The sequence below is a fragment of the Hyperolius riggenbachi genome, chromosome 2, assembly GCF_040937935.1.
Source record: "Hyperolius riggenbachi isolate aHypRig1 chromosome 2, aHypRig1.pri, whole genome shotgun sequence".
Taxonomy (NCBI): domain Eukaryota; kingdom Metazoa; phylum Chordata; class Amphibia; order Anura; family Hyperoliidae; genus Hyperolius; species Hyperolius riggenbachi.
In genome coordinates, this window is record NC_090647.1 from 561,008,728 (window position 1) to 561,021,144 (window position 12,417).

A 12,417-nucleotide genomic window follows, 5' to 3' on the forward strand; every position below is an offset into this window, starting at 1 on the left:
TGGGTAATGGCTGGTTTATGAGATCACCACAGTACATGATATGGGTATTACATGTGCAGTAAGGTGGGGGTGTATCTGTAATAAGCTGTATCGCTATATAAGCTGGACATGTAGTATGAGGAGCGGCATTGTGGGTAATGGCTGGTTTATGGGATCACCACAGTACATGATATGGGTATTACATGTGCAGTAAGGTGGGGGTGTATCTGTAATAAGCTGTATCGGTGTATAAGCTGGACATGTAGTATGAGGAGCGGCATTGTGGGTAATGGCTGGTTTATGAGATCACCACAGTACATGATATGGGTATTACATGTGCAGTAAGGTGTGGTGTATGTGTAATAAGCTGTATCGGTGTATAAGCTGGACATGTGGTATGAGGAGCGGCATTGTGGGTAATGGCTGGTTTATGAGATCACCACAGTACATGATAACGGAAAATTGAATACTTACCTACCGGTAATTTTCCTTTCCTGATGCATCCATGGCAGCACTAATGGGTAGTAGTCCCGCCCCCTACCCCCTATAGGACAGGTAACTAGATAAATTAAAGGTAGGCCTACTCCACCCTGTCTAATATTTCGGACTTGCCGAGACGTGGGTGGGTCCCACGTGCTGCCATGGATGCATCAGGAAAGGAAAATTACCGGTAGGTAAGTATTCAATTTTCCGTTTTCCTTATGCCTCCATGGCAGCACTAATGGGATTTAACTAGCGATGAGAAAGAATAACATAGGGAGGGAGAGTCTGATTGCAAGTGCACACAAAAAAAAAACCAATTTATTAGCCTAATTAGCTTGGAAGAAATAAGGAAAAATATAATTAAGGACAGGCTGACAACACTGTCCTTCCAAATGTAACAGAAGAATTGGCTGCAGGATCCACTTTGTAGTGCTGTATGAAGGTGTGAATAGTTTTCCAGTTCGCCGCTTGGCAAATCTGGTTCGCCGACACTTTGGAGTAGGCGGCCCAAGATGTCGAGACGGACCTCGTCGAGTGTGCCCTTAGCTCGGTTGGAGGTTCTAGACTGATAGCTTTGTAAGCAGTTTGTATTGCTTTTACAATCCATGACGCGATTGTTCTTGGCGATGCAGCTTGACCCTTTCTATATCCAGCCGGTATAATAAAAAGGTTCTCAGCCTTACGAAGGTCCGTTGTTATCTCCAGATATCGTTTTAGTATGCGTCCTACCTACCTACCAAAGTGTGCAAAGATTGTGACTCCTCGTCTTGGAAAGTGGGGAGAGTCCAGTCTTGATTAAAGTGGTAATAGGTAGCCACTTTCGGGATGAAATTTTGCATGGGTCTAATGACCACTCTGTCAGAAAAAAAGCAAAGGTAAGGTTCCTTTGTTCCAATAGCTCCAAGCTCAGAGACTCTGCGTGCAGATGACAGGGCTGTTAGAAAGATTGCTTTCAAGGTGACGTGCCACAGGGAGGCCTCCTCCAGAGGTTCGAAAGGGGAGGTTCTCAAGGCCTCTAGTACAAGCGGTAAATCCCAGGCAGGGAATATGGTCTTCCTTGGGGGTCTAATTTTTATCACTCCTTTCAAAAACTGGATTACCAATGGGTTCAGTGCCCACCTTACGCCTGTCAGGGCAGATAAAGCAGTTACTTGTACTTTAAGTGATGAATAACCTAATTCTTTTTCAAGACCTGTCTGAAGAAATTCTAACAGTTGATGAACCTCTGGCTGTTTAGGATCAAAATTTCTTGTCTTTGCAAAAGATATGAATCTCTCCCAAATGCGATGGTACGTTTTATTTGTAGTAGTCTTTCGTGACCGCAAGATCGTATTGATCACACTTTGAGAGCAGCCTGCATCTTTTAACCTTTGCCCTTCAAGAGCCACGCCATTAAATGAAGTCTGCTGGGATCCGGATGATGTACTGGGCCTTGCATTAGTAGATCCGGAGTCACTGGCAATTTCCACGGTGGTAGCACCTTCAGTTGCCACAGGAGGGGAAACCAGGGACGATAGTTCCAGAATGGTATAATCGCGATTAAGGTTATGCTCTCCTGTTCCAGTCTCCTGAGTAGTCTGTGGATCATGGGTATCGGGGGGAACACATACCCCAAAGTAAATGTCCATGTTGCTGTTATGGCATCCGTGTCCTCCGCTTGGTGACAATAGGTCCTGGAGAAAAAGCGTCTGCACTTGGTGTTCTGAATTGTCGCCATAAGGTCTATTTCTGGGGTTCCCCATTTCCTGAAGAGTTTGTGGTACATTCTCTGATTGAGGACCCATTCGTTGTTGTTGATCGAAGTTCGACTGAGATAGTCTGCCATCCTGTTCTCCGTCCCTGGAATATACATGGCTTGTAAACTTGTTAGATGCGATTCCGCAAACTGCATGATTAATGCCGTCTGTTGTAGTAAGCGGAGGCTGTGTGTACCCCCCTGTTTGTTGATATAAGCAACCGCCGTTCTGTTGTCGGTCTGCACCAGTACTGCTTTGTTGGCTATTTGATCGGAGAACGCTTGTAAGGCCTGTAGTATGGCTTTCAACTCCAGAATGTTCGCTGGGTTCTGTGCTGTTTCCTGATTCCATGTCCCCTGGACCACTTGTGTTGATAGATGAGCTCCCCACCCCTTGGAGCTTGCATCCGTCGTGATCAGAAGAGGTTTTTCTTTCTGGATCGATTGGTGTCTGTCCAGGTTGTTCAAGTCCAGCCACCAATACAAACTGTTCTTCATTGTTGGTGTTATTTGGATGCACTGTGCGAGATTCGACTTCCGCCACTGGGTTAAGAAACCCCATTGGAAGGGTCTGGAGTGCCACTGTGCCCACTTCACCATGGGGATTGTTGAGGTTAGCAGACCGAGTAGGCTCAAACACTGTCTCGCTTTCAAGTGACTGCAGGACATGACTTCTTGTACTCTTTGAAGAATTTTCATTTTCTTTTCCTCTGGTAGGCGCACCGCATTGTGGAGTGTCTGGAACCTGGCACCTAGGTATACCATGTCTTGGGTTGGTAGTAACTGGCTCTTCCGCCAGCTGATTAGCCACCCGTGTTGTTGTAGAGTCTCTATCAGTAGATCCCTGTGCTGGACTATCATTAGCGGGTCTTGCGCAAGCAGGATGATGTCGTCCAGGTAGTGGTAAATTCTCAGGTTCCTCAGACGAAGAGCTGCTACTACTTGAACTAGTATTTTCGTAAAGGTTCTTGGGGCTGTACTGATGCCGAAGGGCAGACAAGTAAATTGCAAATGTAAGTCTCCTATCGCGAACCTTAGAAATTTTTGGAAGCTTTGGCGTATGGGAATGTGAAAATACGCGTCCTCTAAATCTATGGACAACATCCAGTCTGCTATTCTTACTGCTTGGATTGTGGACTGGAGTGACTCCATCTTGAAACGCGGAAGCGCTATGAAGCTGTTCAGTGTTCGAAGATCCAACACCGGTCTTAGGTCGCCCGTCTTTTTTACTACGAAGAATAGTGGGGAGTAAATCCCTGTTCCTCTCTCCTGCAGGGGAACGGGGACCACGGCTCTCTTTGTCAGCAGTTCCTCTATGTATACTGTGAGGATGTTCTTTTTGTCTCGTGATGTCGGTATTTGTGAGGGAATAAAGAGTGTTTTTGGTGGTTCTTGTTTGAAGGACCATTTGTGGCCTTTTGATACTGTTCTTACCACCCATCTGTTCAAACAGTTCTCCGCCCAGATGTGTCGAAAAGATCGAAGTCTGCCCCCCACTGGACACAAGTGGGCGAGCGCACCATCAAAAGCTCTTGGGGGTACTCCCTGAAGTGCTGGAAGTTCTCTGTTTGTTTAGCTTGCTTAACGTCGCCTGGCCCCCTTGCCATGTCTTCCTATAGTCTTTGTTCGGTCTATAATTTTTAGAGTTTCTGAATCTCGACTGCTGAGTCTTCGGTTGTTGTGATGGATAGGATCTCCTCGGTCTTCTGTCACTCGGTATTAACCCAGACTTACCCCCGGTCACTCTGGATATGGCTTTGTCCATCTGTTCGCCGAAGAGACTTTTGCCATTGAACGGTATCTTGCACCAGTTCTGCTTTGAGTTCTGATCTGCCGACCAGGATCTCAGCCACAGGGCGCGTCTCGCTGTCACAGAAGTTAACATGGCCCTTGCCGTGGAACGGATGATGTCCACGGAGGCCTCCCCCAGGAAATCTGCTGTTAATTTAAACTCTTGAAGGGCGTCTATCAGTGTTTCTTTGTCAGCATCTTCCATAATGGCTATCTCCAGATTACTTGTCCAGGCAGCCACTGCCTTCGCTACCGACGTAAGTGCTATGGCTGGTTTCATGGCGCCTCCTGAGGATGTATATGACTTCTTTAGATCCATGTCCATTTTTCTGTCGATCGTATCTCTGAAAGATATTGCGTCGTCCAGTGGCAAAGTTACATGTTTTGCGAGTCTGATGACAGACGCATCTACTGCTGGTGGTTTGTCGAAGATTTCCACTCTTTCCTCGCGTAGGGGATAGAGTTTTGCCAGTCTATTAGTCATAGCGATTCTTTTTTCAGCTTTTTGCCATTCATCTTGTATTACTTCGCTAATTTCATCCATAAATGGAAAAGCCGTGCACGATTTCTTGAGGTGTTTATAATAAGTCTTCTTTTTCTTTTTATCGCTCTCACATTCCTCTTCGGAGTCATCTTCCCACTCTATGGCTTGCCTTACTGCGTTGACATAGGGTTCCACCAGTGCAAAGTTAAACCCTAGAGTACCTTCTTCTTTGTCCGTCTCTCCTGACTGCTGGGAGGTCGATGGAGTCGGTTCAGTGGGTATAGCTGTCTGCGGAAGAGTTGATATGTATTGTGACATTGATTCTTGTACTGCCTGTCGGATAAGGTCCGAGACTTCTACTGGTGGTTGATCTTTCCTGGAAATGTGGCCCAAGCAATCAGCGCACACTAGCTTTCCTGGGAGTGTGTCTTCTCCACATGCCCAACAATGTTTAGGAGGATGCTTGTCATGACGTTCTTTAGGCGACTTGCTTTTGGAACGATGTTTCCGTTTAGCAGAAGCCTTCCTTGGAGCTTGAGGTTGACTGCTTTGTTCTGCGATGGGGCTGTCGGGAGACAAATGAATGTCTTATTATCTTCGCACTCTTTTCCTACATAAAGTAAAAAGCCTACCTTAAGTGCAGTCTCACCTATCAGTCTGTTGCAGGTCTATGACGGGCACAGATGGGTCCATGATCCAGGAAGTATTCAAGTGTCACTGCCCAAAGAGAACAGATAAAACACTAGCCTTAACACAGTGTGCACAAACCTCACTGAGGGAAAAATAGGATGCCCAGCAAAACCCCTGGTTCCTACCTTTTGCGGAGAGAAGTACCCACTCAGAGTCCTGGCAAGTGGCAGAGCGTGTCCACGTCCTCCCTGCGCTCCTGGGAATTGCGGACGCCGACTCTGCCATCTTGCCTGCTAAAGTAGGCCACTCCGGCCCCTCCCTGAAGCTTCCTCCTTCCTCTCAGCCGTATCGAGGCTTGGAACGCACAGCAGGCAGCGCCGCAACGCGTACTTCCGCCTTCCTGTTCGCGTGGAGCGCAACCCGGAAGTGACGTGCGCGCGTGTCAGGCAGACTCCCGGAAGCCGGAGCGCGGCTCCCCGATCAATCTAGGGGACCCAGAGACCCTGACCAGCGTTTAGCCGGTAACCATAAAGCGCCAACCTGCTAAGGAAGCTATTAGCCTCCCACCCGACAGCCCAGCAGTGTATGGCGAGCGACCCCCAAGACCAGCAGAATGGGGTCATGCACGGAGAACCCTAATTAGGGCCTGTCTGCCACATCAGGAGAGGCCAACCTGACGAAATACTGATAGGTAAGAGTGCACTTGCCTGGTTACTCTGTCGAGGCTTGAGGACGAAAAAATTAGACAGGGTGGAGTAGGCCTACCTTTAATTTATCTAGTTACCTGTCCTATAGGGGGTAGGGGGCGGGACTACTACCCATTAGTGCTGCCATGGAGGCATAAGGAAATGGGTATTACATGTGCAGTAAGGTGGGGTGTATCTGTAATAAGTTGTATCGGTGTATAAGCTGGACATGTAGTATGAGGAGCGGCATTGTGGGTAATGGCTGGTTTATGAGATCACCACAGTACACGATATGGGTATTACATGTGCAGTAAGGTGGGGGTGTATCTGTAATAAGCTGTATCGGTGTATAAGCTGGACATGTAGTATGAGGAGCAGCATTGTGGGTAATGGCTGGTTTATGAGATCACCACAGTACATGATATGGTATTACATGTGCAGTAAGGTGGGGTGTATCTGTAATAAGCTGTATCGGTGTATAAGCTGGACATGTGGTATGAGGAGCGGCATTGTGGGTAATGTCTGGTTTATGAGATCACCACAGTACATGATATAGTATTACATGTGCAGTAAGGTGGGGGTGTATCTGTAATAAGCTGTATCGGTGTATAAGCTGGACATGTGGTATGAGGAGCGGCATTGTGGGTAATGGCTGGATCTGTAATAAGCTGTATCGGTGTATAAGCTGGACATGTAGTATGAGGAGCGGCATTGTGGGTAATGGCTGGTTTATGAGATCACCACAGTACATGATATGGGTATTACATGTGCAGTAAGGTGGGGTGTATCTGTAATAAGCTGTATCGGTGTATAAGCTGGACATGTAGTATGAGGAGCAGCATTGTGGGTAATGGCTGGTTTATGAGATCACCACAGTACATGATATGGGTATTACATGTGCAGTAAGGTGGGGGTGTATCTGTAATAAGCTGTATCAGTGTATCAGCTGGACATGTAGTATGAGGAGCGGCATTGTGGGTAATGGCTGGTTTATGAGATCACCACAGTACATGATATGGGTATTACATGTGCAGTAAGGTGGGGTGTATCTGTAATAAGCTGTATCAGTGTATAAGCTGGACATGTAGTATGAGGAGCGGCATTGTGGGTAATGGCTGGTTTATGAGATCACCACAGTACATGATATGGGTATTACATGTGCAGTAAGGTGGGGGTGTATCTGTAATAAGCTGTATCGGTGTATAAGCTGGACATGTAGTATGAGGAGCGGCATTGTGGGTAATGGCTGGTTTATGAGATCACCACAGTACATGATATGGGTATTACATGTGCAGTAAGGTGGGGTGTATCTGTAATAAGCTGTATCGGTGTATAAGCTGGACATGTAGCATGAGGAGCGGCATTGTGGGTAATGGCTGGTTTATGAGATCACCACAGTACATGATATGGGTATTACATGTGCAGTAAGGTGGGGTGTATCTGTAATAAGCTGTATCGGTGTATAAGCTGGACATGTAGTATGAGGAGCAGCATTGTGGGTAATGGCTGGTTTATGAGATCACCACAGTACATGATATGGGTATTACATGTGCAGTAAGGTGGGGTGTATCTGTAATAAGCTGTATCGGTGTATAAGCTGGACATGTAGTATGAGGAGCAGCATTGTGGGTAATGGCTGGTTTATGAGATCACCACAGTACATGATATGGGTATTACATGTGGGGTGTATCTGTAATAAGCTGTATCGCTATATAAGCTGGACATGTAGCATGAGGAGCGGCATTGTGGGTAATGGCTGGTTTATGAGATCACCACAGTACATGATATGGTATTACATGTGCAGTAAGGTGGGGGTGTATCTGTAATAAGCTGTATCGGTGTATAAGCTGGACATGTAGTATGAGGAGCGGCATTGTGGGTAATGGCTGGTTTATGAGATCACCACAGTATATGATATGGGTATTACATGTGCAGTAAGGTGGGGTGTATCTGTAATAAGTTGTATCGGTGTATAAGCTGGACATGTGGTATGAGGAGCGGCATTGTGGGTAATGGCTGGTTTATGAGATCACCACAGTACATGATATGGTATTACATGTGCAGTAAGGTGGGGTGTATCTGTAATAAGCTGTATCGGTGTATAAGCTGGACATGTAGTATGAGGAGCGGCATTGTGGGTAATGGCTGGTTTATGAGATCACCACAGTACATGATATGGGTATTACATGTGCAGTAAGGTGGGGTGTATCTGTAATAAGCTGTATCGCTATATAAGCTGGACATGTAGCATGAGGAGCGGCATTGTGGGTAATGGCTGGTTTATGAGATCACCACAGTACATGATATGGGTATTACATGTGCAGTAAGGTGGGGGTGTATCTGTAATAAGCTGTATCGGTGTATAAGCTGGACATGTAGTATGAGGAGCGGCATTGTGGGTAATGGCTGGTTTATGAGATCACCACAGTACATGATATGGGTATTACATGTGCAGTAAGGTGGGGTGTATCTGTAATAAGCTGTATCGGTGTATAAGCTGGACATGTAGTATGAGGAGCGGCATTGTGGGTAATGGCTGGTTTATGAGATCACCACAGTACATGATATGGGTATTACATGTGCAGTAAGTTGTGGTGTATGTGTAATAAGCTGTATCGGTGTATAAGCTGGACATGTGGTATGAGGAGCGGCATTGTGGGTAATGGCTGGTTTATGAGATCACCACAGTACATGATATGGGTATTACATGTGCAGTAAGGTGGGGTGTATCTGTAATAAGCTGTATCGGTGTATAAGCTGGACATGTAGTATGAGGAGCGGCATTGTGGGTAATGGCTGGTTTATGAGATCACCACAGTACATGATATGGGTATTACATGTGCAGTAAGGTGGGGATGTATCTGTAATAAGCTGTATCGGTGTATAAGCTGGACATGTGGTATGAGGAGCAGCATTGTGGGTAATGGCTGGTTTATGAGATCACCACAGTACATGATATGGGTATTACATGTGCAGTAAGGTGGGGTGTATCTGTAATAAGCTGTATCGGTGTATAAGCTGGACATGTAGTATGAGGAGCGGCATTGTGGGTAATGGCTGGTTTATGAGATCACCACAGTACATGATATGGGTATTACATGTGCAGTAAGGTGGGGTGTATCTGTAATAAGCTGTATCAGTGTATAAGCTGGACATGTAGTATGAGGAGCGGCATTGTGGGTAATGTCTGGTTTATGAGATCACTACAGTACATGATATGGTATTACATGTGCAGTAAGGTGGGGTGTATCTGTAATAAGCTGTATCGGTGTATAAGCTGGACATGTAGTATGACGAGCGGCATTGTGGGTAATGGCTGGTTTATGAGATCACCACAGTACATGATATGGGTATTACATGTGCAGTAAGGTGGGGTGTATCTGTAATAAGCTGTATCGCTATATAAGCTGGACATGTAGCATGAGGAGCGGCATTGTGGGTAATGGCTGGTTTATGAGATCACCACAGTACATGATATGGGTATTACATGTGCAGTAAGGTGGGGGTGTATCTGTAATAAGCTGTATCGGTGTATAAGCTGGACATGTAGTATGAGGAGCGGCATTGTGGGTAATGGCTGGTTTATGAGATCACCACAGTACATGATATGGTATTACATGTGCAGTAAGGTGGGGTGTATCTGTAATAAGCTGTATCGGTGTATAAGCTGGACATGTAGTATGAGGAGCGGCATTGTGGGTAATGGCTGGTTTATGAGATCACCACAGTACATGATATGGGTATTACATGTGCAGTAAGGTGGGGGTGTATCTGTAATAAGCTGTATCGGTGTATAAGCTGGACATGTAGTATGAGGAGCGGCATTGTGGGTAATGGCTGGTTTATGAGATCACCACAGTACATGATATGGGTATTACATGTGCAGTAAGGTGGGGATGTATCTGTAATAAGCTGTATCGGTGTATAAGCTGGACATGTGGTATGAGGAGCAGCATTGTGGGTAATGGCTGGTTTATGAGATCACCACAGTACATGATATGGGTATTACATGTGCAGTAAGGTGGGGGTGTATCTGTAATAAGCTGTATCGGTGTATAAGCTGGACATGTAGTATGAGGAGCGGCATTGTGGGTAATGGCTGGTTTATGAGATCACCACAGTACATGATATGGGTATTACATGTGCAGTAAGGTGGGGATGTATCTGTAATAAGCTGTATCGGTGTATAAGCTGGACATGTGGTATGAGGAGCGGCATTGTGGGTAATGGCTGGTTTATGAGATCACCACAGTACATGATATGGGTATTACATGTGCAGTAAGTTGTGGTGTATGTGTAATAAGCTGTATCGGTGTATAAGCTGGACATGTGGTATGAGGAGCAGCATTGTGGGTAATGGCTGGTTTATGAGATCACCACAGTACATGATATGGGTATTACATGTGCAGTAAGGTGGGGGTGTATCTGTAATAAGCTGTATCGGTGTATAAGCTGGACATGTGGTATGAGGAGCGGCATTGTGGGTAATGGCTGGTTTATGAGATCACCACAGTACATGATATGGGTATTACATGTGCAGTAAGGTGGGGTGTATCTGTAATAAGCTGTATCAGTGAATAAGCTGGACATGTAGTATGAGGAGCGGCATTGTGGGTAATGTCTGGTTTATGAGATCACTACAGTACATGATATGGTATTACATGTGCAGTAAGGTGGGGTGTATCTGTAATAAGCTGTATCGGTGTATAAGCTGGACATGTAGTATGAGGAGCGGCATTGTGGGTAATGGCTGGTTTATGAGATCACCACAGTACATGATATGGGTATTACATGTGCAGTAAGGTGGGGGTGTATCTGTAATAAGCTGTATCGGTGTATAAGCTGGACATGTAGTATGAGGAGCGGCATTGTGGGTAATGGCTGGTTTATGAGATCACCACAGTACATGATATGGGTATTACATGTGCAGTAAGGTGGGGTGTATCTGTAATAAGCTGTATCGGTGTATAAGCTGGACATGTAGTATGAGGAGCGGCATTGTGGGTAATGTCTGGTTTATGAGATCACCACAGTACATGATATGGGTATTACATGTGCAGTAAGGTGGGGGTGTATCTGTAATAAGCTGTATTGGTGTATAAGCTGGACATGTAGTATGAAGAGCAGCATTGTGGGTAGTGGCTGGTTTATGAGATCACTACAGTATATGATATGGGTATTACATGTGGGGTGTATCTGTAATAAGCTGTATCGGTGTATAAGCTGGACATGTAGTATGAGGAGCGGCATTGTGGGTAATGGCTGGTTTATGAGATCACCACAGTACATGATATGGGTATTACATGTGCAGTAAGGTGGGGGTGTATCTGTAATAAGCTGTATCGGTGTATAAGCTGGACATGGGGAATGAGGAGCGGCATTGTGGGTAATGGCTGGTTTATGAGATCACCACAGTACATGATATGGGTATTACATGTGCAGTAAGGTGGGGGTGTATCTGTAATAAGCTGTATCGGTGTATAAGCTGGACATGTAGTATGAGGAGCGGCATTGTGGGTAATGGCTGGTTTATGAGATCACCACAGTACATGATATGGGTATTACATGTGCAGTAAGGTGGGGTGTATCTGTAATAAGCTGTATCGGTGTATAAGCTGGACATGTAGCATGAGGAGCGGCATTGTGGGTAATGGCTGGTTTATGAGATCACCACAGTACATAATATGGGCATTACATGTGCAGTAAGGTGGGGGTGTATCTGTAATAAGCTGTATCGGTGTATAAGCTGGACATGTAGTATGAAGAGCAGCATTGTGGGTAGTGGCTGGTTTATGAGATCACTACAGTATATGATATGGGTATTACATGTGGGGTGTATCTGTAATAAGCTGTATCGGTGTATAAGCTGGACATGTAGTATGAGGAGCGGCATTGTGGGTAATGGCTGGTTTATGAGATCACCACAGTACATGATATGGGTATTACATGTGCAGTAAGGTGGGGTGTATCTGTAATAAGCTGTATCGGTGTATAAGCTGGACATGTGGTATGAGGAGCGGCATTGTGGGTAATGGCTGGTTTATGAGATCACCACAGTACATAATATGGGCATTACATGTGCAGTAAGGTGGGGGTGTATCTGTAATAAGCTGTATCGGTGTATAAGCTGGACATGTAGTATGAAGAGCAGCATTGTGGGTAGTGGCTGGTTTATGAGATCACTACAGTATATGATATGGGTATTACATGTGGGGTGTATCTGTAATAAGCTGTATCGGTGTATAAGCTGGACATGTAGTATGAGGAGCGGCATTGTGGGTAATGGCTGGCTTATGAGATCACCACAGTACATGATATGGGTATTACATGTGCAGTAAGGTGGGGGTGTATCTGTAATAAGCTGTATCGGTGTATAAGCTGGACATGTAGTATGAAGAGCAGCATTGTGGGTAGTGGCTGGTTTATGAGATCACTACAGTATATGATATGGGTATTACATGTGGGGTGTATCTGTAATAAGCTGTATCGGTGTATAAGCTGGACATGTAGTATGAGGAGCGGCATTGTGGGTAATGGCTGGCTTATGAGATCACCACAGTACATGATATGGGTATTACATGTGCAGTAAGGTGGGGTGTATCTGTAATAAGTTGTATCGGTGTATAAGC

General features: G+C 45.5%; 1 long non-coding RNA gene across 1 annotated transcript in view; it reads left to right on the forward strand.

The window, feature by feature from the left end:
- Nucleotides 1-12,417, forward strand: part of LOC137547381 (uncharacterized) — a 32,930-nt gene that overhangs the window by 19,244 nt on the left and 1,269 nt on the right. The gene's annotated exons all lie outside the window — the stretch shown is intronic.